This window comes from Halichoerus grypus, chromosome 4, assembly GCF_964656455.1.
Source record: "Halichoerus grypus chromosome 4, mHalGry1.hap1.1, whole genome shotgun sequence".
NCBI lineage: Eukaryota > Metazoa > Chordata > Mammalia > Carnivora > Phocidae > Halichoerus > Halichoerus grypus.
The window spans coordinates 148,183,334-148,197,650 of NC_135715.1; the positions used below are offsets into that span (position 1 = coordinate 148,183,334).

General features: G+C 33.2%; 1 protein-coding gene across 4 annotated transcripts in view; it reads right to left on the reverse strand.

Moving 5' to 3' along the window:
- Positions 1 to 13,851, reverse strand: part of CALCRL (calcitonin receptor like receptor) — a 100,930-nt gene extending 87,079 nt beyond the window's left edge. For all 4 annotated transcript variants that reach the window (XM_036073833.2, XM_036073834.2, XM_078071080.1 and 1 more), the window contains exon 1: positions 13,595 to 13,851. The gene's annotated coding sequence lies outside the window, so the exon portion shown is untranslated. The remainder of the gene's footprint in view (positions 1 to 13,594) is intronic.
- Positions 13,852 to 14,317: the final 466 nt, after the last annotated feature.

Consider the following 14,317-nt stretch of genomic DNA (forward strand, 5'->3'; position numbering starts at 1 on the left):
AGTAATTTAAACGAAGTACTTGAATTGAAACTTCTATTGGGGCTTTTATTGATGTAAAGGTTATTTTTAAGTGCTTTTTTTCAGCATTTTGCCAAGCTCATCTAGATTAAAATTTGTCAGTTGTCTGTTGGTCTCAACTTTATTTTATTATTATTAATTTTGTCTATTTTAAGCTACGTGGGACAAAGAAAACGTGTTGTAGAATATTGGGTTGTGATGCTATCTATAAACATACCAGAAATAAATTGAATGTAGACTAATCCTTAAAACAAAATACAGTTTTTGTAAGGGCATTGTTATCATTTATGTTTTGTAATCAAAAATTTATTATAAGTACATTATCTGATAATGACCATATCCAATAAAGTCAGGCAAGAAGAGTTAAAGAATAGGAAAGGATGGTGGGAAGAAGAAGCTATTTGACAGTTTGCTTTTACGTTTTGAGCAATACTTCATTCAGGATGGAGATTTGTTTAATTCAAGCTGGTTTTGTTGCTTGTGGTTTAAAATTTGGCCAGTGTGTTATTAGATGATATGTTGAAATAAACAGCAAACTAACTTGAACACATTTTATATACATATTTTCTCTGAATATTATGAGCATAATTTAAGAAGCAGTCTTTTTCGGTGGCGCCTGGGTGGCTCAGTCGTTAAGCGTCTGCCTTCGGCTCAGGTCATGATCCCAGGGTCCTGGGATCGAGCCCCACATCAGGCTCCCTGCTCTGCAGGAAGTCTGCTTCTCCCTCTCCCACTCCCCCTGCTTGTGTTCTCTCTCTCGCTGTGTATCTCTCTCTGTCAAATAAATAAACAAAATCTTTAAAAAAAAAAAAAAAGAAGCAGTCTTTTTCTCAAAAGAAAATTACTGTTTCATAACATTTATGGTTTCATAACAATTATTATTGTTACACACAAGTGACATGCATATCTGGGCTCAGAAGAAAAAAACCCACTTATGATATTTCTAGGTAAATGAATGATTAGCACTCTGTTTTAAAAGAAAATAAAGTTAGCTATATGAATCTCAACACATAGAGAATCTAAATTTAAAAAAACAAGTATCATCATAACTTGTGAGATGAGTCAATTCAGAAGATATATTTTGTGAAAATCCATCATGAAGCCCTCAAACAAATCATGACTTTATGTAATGACAAATATATATTTCAGTTTATAAAAAAAATTATTTGCCTTAATGTTTGGAAAATGTCCAAAACTATACAAGGATGAAAGGGCATTGACAGTTGGTTTTCTTTTTAGAATTATCTTTAAACATTTATAAATCAACACTTAGAAGCTTGATAAATAATAGATTTTCAAGCACTTAACACATCACTTATCACACAGTTGTATAATTTTTTGGGAATTAAACAAGCTTGTATTCTACATATATATATATTTTTTTTTTTTTTTAAATGATTGCTTTACTTTTTTTCAACTTCACCGCTAAGTTTTTTCTCCTTCTATAGACTTTTTAGTGTTACTGTCCAGAAAGGCAATAAGTAATGGAGTAAGACTTTTGTTGGGAGACAACAGTTGGCAGGTCTGCCAGGTTCAACAAGAAATTCTGCCAAGTTCAGCCATTGTTTGGCCATTTGGGGAAATGCTTCAACTTTTGTGTTAAAATACCAAGCAACCTTCTCATTTACCCTAGTTTGAAAGGTCACGCCTTGGAATTCAGTGAAACCTGAACACTAACGACGTTACAGAAAGCATCTTTACTAATTTATTTCCCTTTATAAGAGCAGTGGAGGGATAAATATTAGGTTGACCTAAGAATAATAAAATGATAATTAGTTTCTGAATATTTTCTCTTTGGCGATGGGTCATGTTTCTAACACCTTCAAAATTTCAGCTCTAGCATCTATTGTATACTGGATACAAAATCACATAGAGTCACCATCTAGTTTTCTGTGGAGACTGATACAAAGAAACATATTCATTCATTTAATCATTTATTGAGCAGTATTTAAGCACTATTAGGTGCAGGCACTTATCTAGATGCTTAGGATATATTAGTGAAAAAAAAAGCAGACAGAAGTGCTTGTACTTGTAGAGTTTTTATGTGTTAAAGATATGGACAGAAAATAAACAATAAGATAGAATATATGTAAATTATAGTTGATGGTTTGTTGCAATGGGATTGATGTTACAGGAAAAAGCTCGCACAAGCTAAAATAGATAAAGATGAGCAAAAGGGTTATGGTGGTGTAGGTGCAGCTGACTTTAAATAGTGTCTAGGTTAGGTCCCCAAAAAAGGTTTGTATCTGAGCAAGACTCCAGGGAGGAGAGGAAGGTGGCATATGAATTTCTGAGAGAAGAGCATCCTATGCTCTTTAAAAGAAACCCACAGATAATTTTTAATCTTGTTTCAGATAATGTGTTTACCTTTCTTCAATTTTATGCCAGTTGATATCAGAAGTACTAACAAGAAGTATATTTGTCTAAAGGAAGAAGAAATACTGAAGTCTGGAATCCAGGAACTACAGGCCCACAAATAAGGAAGATTAGCATTTTTTCTATATTCAGGTGCTGTAATGACGGATATATGATGAAGAGTAAAGGAGACATAATAAACTTAAAAAGTTAGTTAATTCATTCAAATAGGTATTCCTTCATTAATTTCTATTATAATCTTATATCAATAAATATGATGCACAATGACCTTTGTTGTTTATTATAAATTTAATTCTAAAGCGTTATCCAAGTTAGAATTGATAGAAAGGCTAGAAAAGCTCATATGTTTTATTTACAGTCTGTGTCCTTCCCTGATTATAAAATTATGCAGTTATATCTGGAAGTAAAATCATAGGCCAGAATGTAGAACAATCCTTGAAGTCTATATGAGTTTGAGTAATTAGGAGTGGAATGTTGTCTAAATGTAGAAATCTAACTTTTTTTTTTTTTAAAGCAGATGTTACTTCAAGATCTACATCATAGTTATACTTAACGAAACCCTCTGAGGACATATAGAGCTAGAGTCTCCTACTTCTGTTAGAAACCCATTAACTAGATTTATTTACCTTATTCAGGACTCTAGCTTCAGAAACTATATGTAACATGAAAAGTTTTGAACATGTAGTCCTTTATGGTACAGATAGTACTAGAACTGATATAGTTGAGAGCTTGCAACCTTAAATGTGTAGTTTTTTATGATGTTGAGAATTTAGTGAATAATCAGCTTTCAGGATTAATCTGAAAAATCACACAATTAGTGAATTTTTAAAGGATGTTTGAGTTATACAATGACTCAAACATAAACTCTTTGTTAATTTTGGTGTATTTATTTTGAAGGAAGTAGGCTGGAATCTGGCTCATTAAATATGGACATACATTAATTTTATGATCAAAAAGATTCAGTAAGTGTTTTCTAATAATTTTGAACTGATAACATGGAACACAACACAGGAAATCCTTTTGGAAAGTGTATAATTAAGGAAGTTAACTCATGTGAGGAATTCAATTAATTAAAATATTGAACAGTATTTAGGAAAATCATTTTACGGGCTTCACCCCTGCCAGTTTGTTCTAGACCTTAATACTTGCTCATATCTCATTTGAAGGCCTTCCTGTTCAAATTAATGAAACCAAGCATTCTTCAAAGCTTTATTCTTAAAATATCTTTCTTTAACCACATTCTGTCTTTAAAATGAACAGTTTCTGATACCCAACCATGATGTTTGCAATTAATTTAGATACGAGGAAATCTTTCTGTTAAAGTATGAAAAGTCAAAGTTATATTAGAAGCAGTTGAAAATAAGATATTTCAGAATATCTTAACCAAAGCACATACAATTGTGAACTAGGTAGAGTCCATTAGACTGTTCTTTATTTCAGGGTTGGTTTTTTTTTTTCTTTTTTTTATGTTTCATCTATAATCCAGGGTTTCCCAAATATAATAAATATGTACAGAAAATATCTGATTTATCAAGTTTTGTCATTTTAAAAAACATCCTGCTTCAGGCATTCAGTCCTGACCTTGGGACAAGATGAAAAGTCGAGTGGAGGCCAGCAGAATAAATGAAGAGTTCATACTTTAATCGGGACTGAGCACTGAGGTGGAGCTGATATTGTCCAGAGCAGGGGTCCTGTCTTGTTTATCTTTAACATCTAGCACTGGGCCTGGCACATTGTGAGTGCTTGCTAGACTGAGGATCATTCTGTTTAACCCTAGCGCCCCTCCATAGCAATAAGTCATATAACTGTTCTCTGATAGGATTAAATTCTGGTGTGAACAGAAAGTTCCCCAAATAAGATATGCAAGGAGAACAGACTTTAATTTCCTAAAAGAAAGAACAATTCTGGAAGGTCTTATGTGAATCATGTAGAGGAAAAACAAGCTACCTTTTTTGGGGGGAGTGTAGAAACCTTATATCTTTCAGCCTCCCTCATTTATAATGTTATTGTTTTAAATATTTCTTCTACCTATATTTAGAACCAAATCAGACTCCACCCCCTCAAAAAAAAAAAAAAAAAAAGCACTGAGTAACTGGAGAATATATACCGTGCTCATAATTAGATGACTTAACATTATTAAGATGTTAATCATTTTCAATCTAACTAATGAATTCACTGCAATTCCAATTATTGTTCCAGCAGGAATTTTTAAAGAATTTCCAAAATCTAAAAACCTAAATAATTTTGGGGAAAAAAGAGCAAGTATGGACAAATACCCCTAACTAGTTGTAACAGTTAATTTTATGTGTTAACTTGGCCAGGCTGTGGTGCCCTGTTTGATCAAACACTAGTCTGGATGTTGCTGTAAAGGTATTTTGTAGATGTGATTGACATCTAACATCAGTTGACTTCAAGTAAAGGAGATTATCTGTATAATGTGTCTGGGTCACATCCAATTAGTTGAAGGCTTTAAGAGCAACAGTGAGGTTTTCTGAAGAAGACAGAGTTCTTCAAAACTTTTGTTTTCCAAGCTACTCTTAACTACCAGAGGATAGAGAGTAACTACTGGGAGTTTGGTTTGGAGGAAGGTGAGGGTTAAACAGGTATAGATGAAGGAACTTAGTGGAAGAAAGTGCATACACAAAGAAAGATGGGAAATTACCTTGCAGATTCTACCTACCATATACAGGCATGTCTCATTTTCTTGGGCTTCTCGGCTATTGTATTTTTCACAAATTGAAGATTTTGGTAACCCTGCATTTAATAAGCTTATCAGTACCATTTGTACAATAGCATTTGCTAACTTCATGTCTCTGTGTCACATTTTAGTAACTCTCTCAATCTTTCAAACTTTTTCATTATTATTATATTGTTATGGTGATCTGGGATCAGTGTTCTTTCATCTTACCATAGTAATTGTTTTGGGCATCACTGACCATCCCAATATAAGATGGCAAACTTAATAAATGTGTGTATTCTGACTGCTCACGCATCTCTGTCCCTTTCCATGGGCCTCCCTATTCCCTAAGATACAACCATATTGAAATTAGGCCAGTTAATAACCCTACAATGGCCCCTAAATGTTGAAGTTGAAGAGTTGCATATTTCCCATTTAAAATCAAAAGCTAGAAAAAGCTAGAAATGATTAAGCTTAGTGAGGAAGATATGTTGAAAGCTGAGATAGGTCAAAAGCTAGCTTTCTTGTACCAGTTAGCCAAGTTGTTAATGCAAAGGAAAAGTTCTTGAAGGAAATTAAAAGTGCTACTCCAGTGAACACACAAATAATGAGAGAACTATAGAGTCTTATTGATGATATGGAGAAGGCTTCAGGATGGGTTAGCCCGGTGATGGGTACTAAGGAGGGCATGTATTGCATGGAGCACTGGGTGTTATACACAAACAATGAATCATGGAACACTACATAAAAATAAATAATTAATTTAAAAAATATAAATAAATAAATAAATAAAGAAGATCAAACCAGCCATAACATTCCCTTAAGCCAAAGCCTAATCCAGAGCATGGCCCTGACTCTCTTCAATTCTATGAAGGCTGAGAGAGGTGAGGAAGCTGAATAAGAAGTTTGAAGCTAGCTCAGGTTTGTTCATGAGGTTTAAGGAAAGAAGCCATCTCTATAACATAAAAGTGCAAGATGAAGTAGCAAGTGCTGATGTAGAAGCTGCAGCAAATTATTCAGAAGATCTTCCTAAGATCATTAATGAAGGTGGCCACACTAAACAACAGATTTTCAATGTAGACAAAACAGCCTCCTACAGGAAGAAGATGTCCTCTAGGACTTGCGTAGCTAGAGAGGAAAAGTCAATGCCTTTTCAAAGCTTCAAAGGACAGGCTGACTCTCTTGTCAGGGGCTAATGCAGCTGGTGACTTCAAGTTGAAGCCAGTGTTCATTTACCATTTTAAAAATCCTAGAGCCCTAAGGATTATGCTAAATCTACTCTTCCTGTGATCTATAAAATAGAACAACAAAGATTGGAGGATGGCACATCTGTTTACAACATGGTTTACTGAATATTTTAAGCCCACTGTCAAGAACTACTGCTCAGAAAAAAAGTGATTCCTTTCAAAAGATTACTGCTCATTGAAGATGCACCCGGTCACCCAAGAGGTCTGATGTACAATGAGATTGTACAATGAGATTAATGTACAATGAAATTAATGTTGATTAATGTTGTTCTCATGCCTGCTTAGACAGCATCCGTTCTGCAGTCCATGAATGAAGGAGTAGTTTCAACTTTCAAGTCTTATTATTTAAGAAGCACATTTTCTAAGGTTAAAACTGCCATAGATAGTGATTCCTCTGATGGATCTGGACAAAATAAATTGAAAACCTTCTGGAAAGGATTCACCATTTTAGATGCCATTAAAAACATACATGATTCATGGGAAAAGATCAAAATATCAACATTCACAGGAGTTTGGGAGAAGCTGATTCCAACCCTCAAGGCTGACTTTGAGGGGTTCAAGATTTCAGTGAAGGAAATAACTGAAGATGTGGTAGAAATAGCAAGAGAACTAGAATTAGAAGGAGAGACTGAGGATGTGACTGAATTGCTGTAATCTCATGATAAAACTTTAACAGATGAGCAGTTGCTATTTGTGGGTGAGCAAAGATAGTGGTTTGAAATGGAATCTATTCTTGGGAAAGATACTGTGAAGATTGTTGAAATGACAACAAAGGATTTAGAATACTCCATAAACTTAGTTGATAAAGCAGCAGCAAGGTTTGAGAAGACGGACCAATTTTGAAAGTTCTACTGTGATACAATGCTATCAAACAGCATCTCACGAAAGGTGTCAGTGGATGCAGCACTTCATTATTGACTTATTTTAAGAAATAGTCACAGCCACCCCAACTTCAGCTACCACCACCCTGATTAGTCAGCAACCATCAACATCAAGGCAAGACCCTCCACCAGCAAAACATTACAACTCACTCAAAGCTCCAGATGATGGTTAGCATATTTTAGCAGTATTTTTTAATTAAGGTATATGTGTTGTTCTTTAAACATAATGCTATTGTACTATACTATTTACATAACTTTTATATGTACTGGGAAACCAAAAAATTCATTCAACTGGCTTTATTTTTTTTTTTTTTTTAGAGAGACTTTTTTTTTTTTAAAGATTTTATTTATTTATTTGAGAGAGAGGATGAGAGGAGAGAGAGAGCACATGAGAGGGGGGAGGGTCAGAGGGAGAAGCAGACTCCCTCCTGAGCAGGGAGCCTGATGTGGGACTCGATCCCAGGACTCCAGGATCATGACCTGAGCTGAAGGCAGTTGCTCAACCAACTGAGCCACCCAGGCACCCTCAACTGGCTTTATTAATTACGATGTCACTTTACTGAGATGATCTAGAACCAAACCCTCAATATATCTGAGGTCTGCCTTCACTTTAACCTAAGGTTTTGGGACCAGCATCCATTCACACTAGGGGTGACTAGATACCAGCCACCAATTGGAAAGGGAAGCAGAGTGGTTAAGAGCATGAGCTCTGGAGTCTGGATTCCCAGGATTCAGTTCTTGATACCTCCACTTGAATTGCTATCTGATTTGGGCACATTACTTAGAAGCTCTGTGCCTTGATTTTGGAGTTTCTTATAGGCAAGCAACAATAAACAACAACAATAATAATAATTCCTGAGGCTTTGGGGAAAGTTAAATGAGTTTATACATGAGTAATTAATAATGTACACGGCAGAAGGCAAATCCTCAAAGAAATCAGCTAAATAATCTCAATAGGGCAAGCCACCCTTTGAAAAGGGGTTCTCCTGTATTAGTGCAGTATGGAAAAATTCATCCACTGCTAACTTTGGGAGGGAGAACTGCAGCTGGGAAGGCAGACTCTCCTGTTTGAGGCAAAAATAAAATTTATTTGTCCCTCAGGAGTATGAAGATATGTGCACTCATCTAATAATGTCAAGGACCAGAGGATTAAGCTGACAATAAATATATATATTTACCCAAATAAACCTGACAAGTTCAAAGATATTTTAGTTAGTGAACTGGGAAATTAAACTCCCAGTTAACTAACTAAAATATCTAATAAAATTTAAAATGTAGCAGCGTCCTCACTACATATGACATGGATGCTGTCTGAAGTGTACTCCATTCTAGGCAGTTGTTTCAAACAGGGACAGTTTTATTGAAAATAACTTTTTGAAGAAGACATATGTAGACTGATTAATAAAATATTTAAACATGTTAGTCTAATATTAGGTTTCCATTATTTAAGTAAAAGTGAGTCTGCTCTTTTGCCTCACATTTGAAAACTACAGAGTTAGGCAAAAAAAGCACGTACACACACACACACACATTTTGTTTGACAACATGCTTTTTGCATAGTTTTAATCCTCCTTATTTTCAGTTATAACATGCTTTATTCTTCTCCAGTACTTACCAAAGTTCCGATTTTCCCTTCAAATTATCCTTGGAAAGAAGGCAAAATTGAAGTTTATGCCCAAAATATCTAAACAACAATTGGTATCATGTTAATGAAGATGGATTCGATTAATACTCATTTGCAGAATTTATGAAATTGATACTTGGATATTAGACAAATTTATCTTAGTTTGATTGCTAAAACCAAGCCTGTGTGCTCATGAATATGCTAATGAACCTCCATGTGACTAAGCTGTGAGGAGAGGGGCACTCTTATAAACCAGAGAGTTGCCATTTACTGTATCACTGTTATTTAATATACCAAATGACATGCTCAGGAGTCACTGTGGTTTTATAAGAAACACAGCTGAGCTCAGGTTAACCTAAACACGAATAGAAAAATAATGACAGATTTATACAAAAGTTTATGCCATATTAACATTTTCTAATTAAAAAATACATTCCATGTTAAGGGGAATAAGATTTCTCTGAAAATTGGGCTCCATCCAACAAACTCAATAAAGTATAGAGCTATGGCCTTAATACTATAGGGGTAGGTTGGTTATTTATTTATTTATTTATTTATTTATTTATTTATATTTATGTTGGGTTGAGCTGAGTTGAGATTTTTGACCTTTTAGTTGGTAGTAAGGTAAAAAACATACATTTAATTCAAAGCACAAAGGAATAAAAAGATAAAACTTGTTTTACGTTTAAAAAATAAATTCACTATTTTGATCACTTTTGCAAACGATAATATATTAGTGTGTTAGTTTTGTAGAATACCAACTCTTTTAAGTAAACAAACTAAAGGAAAAAAAGGAAGAAACATGTTCTAGGAAAATATTTGCAATTATCATCTGATAATTAATACTAGTAATCTCATAAACATACACTCTAACTCAGTTCACAGCCAGTGATTCTCTTTTATTTTTAAATAATAATAAGACTTTTATTGTGTTGTTAAAAATTAAATTCATTTCTTCATTTTTTTGTAAAATAATTTATTAAATTAAAAACTAATTTGCTTTCAAGATTACACAAGTATTGGAAAATGCAAAAATTATTGATTTAATGCACAATAAAATTATAATACTAATTAGACATGAAAAAATAATAATCTAGATTTATTGAGGACTTTTCTGTTTAAATTGAGATGACAATATAATGTATAAAAATATATTTCCTATTATTTAAATGGTTTGCTTACTTAATTTATCTAATTATATGTTCTTTTATCCTAAGTAACACTAGCTCAAAATTTACATTCCAAATTTTACAATTAAAGGTATTCCACCTATTACTGCTTCAAATTTTATACTAATTAAGACTCTATTTCTTCAAAATTATAAGCCAAATTGTAGGTAGGTAAACCAAAATTAAGATGTGAAAACTATCTGGATCCTTTGAGTTGTGTAACTGCTATTGATGAAGGAATTTGGGCAGGAATTCCTATGGGAATTCTATGGGAATAAATGGGAAAATGATTGAAATATCTGGTTAGTATGTAGCCCTGATCTTCTGTTTCTTGTAAATTTTTATTTTCCTTCTAATTTCATCAAAACATTTTCTTATATTAAATGAGAGGATTTTTTGAAATAATGTAATAGTGCTGCATGGTAGAAGTACTTTGGTAAAAAAAGAGAGCTTTCCTGAGAAATTATAAATGTTTATAGTTCATGCATGGACTTCAAACCCAGATACAGACAAATGTTTTAAATAGTTACGTACTGACTTTTCATCTTATGAGTATTCTGATAGTCTGATTGAGTCAAGGATTCAGAGGTGCTACACATTTGACACTGAGTGTCTTTCATTAACACCATTGCAATGATACAGCTTATGTTTTGGGGTTAATGCCATCTCTGAATCCTAAGTAAAGATAAGATAGAGAATAAAGCCAATGATTTCAAATAATGTCCTTTGAATATATTTGTTTTTTGAAAAGTTGATACCATATTCCTGATATCTCTAAAATAAGAATTACTTTTTCAAGCTGTGTAGATAGTCATACAACAGAGTATAAAATCAGTTTTGTTTTGTGAATGTATATTTTGATCCTTTAAAAAATGTTTTGTTAATTTTTGTATAAATATCTCTAAGACAATTCTTAAAAATTAAGTTACTATCAAATTTTAACCATGGAGCTAAAAATTGAAAGCAAATAGTGTTATAATGGTCACAAAAATGATGTAAGTTAAAAATATGTAATAATACTATTAACTGAAGTTTGATTAGTTTTATGTGTTATCAAAGAATTTATCCACATTAACATAAAGCATATAAGGTCATCTTACTTTGTGTTAATATTATTTTGAATTTCTTACTGAAATAAATTCATTATGCATAAAATAATGGTAAAATACATACAGTGAATGTGAAGGTTCTCCTAAATATGCTAGCATTTTGGTTCCATTTAAACTTACGCTAGGCATCACCAGTGAGTAAAGGATATACACCTTGGTCACTCATTTAACACAATTTTTAAAATTACGGAACCAATTCTAATTTCTTTTTGTTTTCCTGTTTTTTCCAATCTTTGTTTTTTAGAGTGAATGAAGTTTTATATATTCTAAAAGTTTACATTTTTAACTAACAAAACAATATTTTAGAAAGTGCTAAGATATGTTAGAAAAAAAGACCTTGTAGTAATAACTAAAGCACATTTCTTAAAGATAACTGAATATTGCAGGTAAAACATACTCCAGCTCACATTATTCTTATGATTTCTGAATCCTATGTTTCATACTTAGAACTGGCCTTAGACTCTGCATTAATTTTATGATCCTATAGCATCTTAAAAAGAAGTTAATTCTTTATGGCTGAAAGCATGCATTGATCCTCTGATATTCTCTTATCATTAAGGAAAGCGAACTTTAAAATATAATGAGTTCTTATTTGTAACTTTCAGTTAGTTATTTTCTCAAATAACAAGTCTTTGCCTAATAACCTTTGAAATTCAGTTCCTAGTGGTTTTCAACAGTAGTTTCTGAAAAAAAAAAAAACAAAAACAAAAACAAAAAACAAAAAAAACTGTAAGTCATACTATTAGTACACTTTAAAAAATTTAATTAAATTATGGAAGAAAATTATGGGGAGTTCCTTTTTATAAAATACGATATTAATATAATACCTCCTTCTAAGAAAATAATCTAAATTAAAAATAATGCTATTTTAATTTTTGTTATTAATCGATGGCATTGGGTTAGGCATTTAATGTGTTCTTTTCATTTCCTTCCCTAATTATCTAATGGCTATTTACAAAGTCACCTTCTAAAAACACGCTTTCCATTTCTACCCATGTGTCAGGGAATTCAATACAATTGATGATGGAAAGGAAATAGGAAATCAGCCATAATATTTTTAAGAATCACAAAAATAAGACTCAATTGAAATTTCCATTATTTGGAGAAATTTGTGGAAAAAATGCATAGAAAATTATGAGGGAGTTACTCAGAATGAGTTTGTAGTCCACTGTTGATGTGCCAGATTATGGATGATTAAGTACAGGATTTCTCCACTGAAGGACATTTTGCAGGGTATAATTATATAGGTGAGAAAGAATATATATATGTGTGTGTGTGTGTGTGTGTGTGTGTGTGTGTATTCTTATGTCAAATTATGTCAATCCGTATAATTTGAACCCAAATCCGATATCTAATTTTTATATAAATAAATTGTATCAGTCAATATAATTTGAACCCAAATCTGCCAGCTAATTTTTCTTAGCAACAGATTTGTGACAGCTCTATACCAACACCCGAGTAGACAATGGTTTCCTAACAGTCCAGCACAGTCTGCCCTGGTGAAGGAAGCATTAACAGATGTTTCATCTCAACAGTACTGTAAGTTTTTTTCTGGACATTCGTTTTTTTTAACACACTTTAATTTCTGTTTAATAACCTGACATACATATTGATATCTGTATGTTTAATAACCTGACATACATACTTGGGAAAACTTTGTTACTTTTCTTTATTCACAGTTATCTCTATTTCAATCCTCCCCCCAAAAGCCTGCAGAGGGATACCAGACAAATTGAAGTAATACGCTGTTAGCTAAAGAGTTGTAAAATTACAGCTAATGGACAAATAACATTTTCTCAATCCTAGCTGGGTTTTTTTTTTTTTTTCTTTTTCTTTTGTAGCCCACCCCATGATCCAATACAGCGGAAACAATTCAGGGTTAGCAAGAGAGAGACTTAACCACATCTGGCAACAATGAACAATGAAAATTCTATTAGTTCAATAGTTGGAGATATATGTGTAAATAAAGGTGAAAGGCAAATAGAAGACACATAATAAATTCAAAGTGATTACTTTTCTTTGAATTCTCCATTTTGTTCAACTACAGAGTGACTGAGACTCCAGGACCCCGTAAGTAGTTACTCTTTCCCCCCTTTCTCAGAGTACTAACTATATAAAAAGTTTAAAGACCCTTCCTGGGGGGGAAATGTTTTCCAGCTGTCAAAATTTAAGCTGAGCTAATAGTAGAGCAAATTTTAAAAGGCATTGTTCCCTGATTAAGTTACTTGTTTGAAGTATGTCTTTTAATCCATTTCGATTTTTATTACTTGCTAAATTTATCTTCTAGAATATCACTGTACATAATAATATCCAGTAGTAATAGATTTTGTATACATTTTGGAGTAATACACTGGAGTTTCTTTAACATATGAAATAAATGAGAATATGTTTCAATATTATTTCAATATCACTAAATTCTACAGTAGAAACACTGCCAAACTAAAGGAGAATACTATTCAGAATACATAGATTTATTCTGAATAATGTACTTACCCAGCACAGCTTCTAAAGAAATTCTTGGTGAAATATTCTTAGGATGGAATTTGATTTTCTGAGATTCCGCAGAAGAGATTTACCCCCGGGGCAAGGTGAGGAAGAGGGAAAGCCTTGTAATGTAATCCCGCCGGCAGGCTGAGGTCCAGTTAGCAGAGCTTGATGATCCCAAATCAGGAGGTGATACTCTCTGCTGGAGAGAGAGGGTTGTTCTGAGTAGATTGGAAGTGTTGTCACATTGTATGTGCTCAGCAGCAGAAGGGAAACATCAGAGCTTCCTGTTACATCACTCTGACCCCGCCTGCAGTTAGTGTTAGGTTACTTTCTTTCTCAAATAGCATACCCCAGGAAAGCAGCACTCCTTTCTTATTCTGAGACATGAGCAAGAAGCAGCCTGAACAGACAGAGATCATATGCTGTATGAATACATTGTTAGCAGCAAAGCTGGCTGGATTTCACCTTGACGGAGTTCTGTTAGAACTTGCCACACGGAGCTGCCTGTGATTTGAAGGAAATCTGAATATAATATCCTGCTCCAACAATTAAAGGAGTTAGGGGAGTGTGAGTGTGGTGTGTGCGTGTGTGTGTGTTGAATTATACTTTACAAAGCATTGAGGAACTATTATCTAACATGTCTTTCTTCATAAGTAAACACAAAAATAATACCTGCATCCATCATAATTAACTCTGTGATCCAACTCTTACTGAGTTCTAATAACCAGA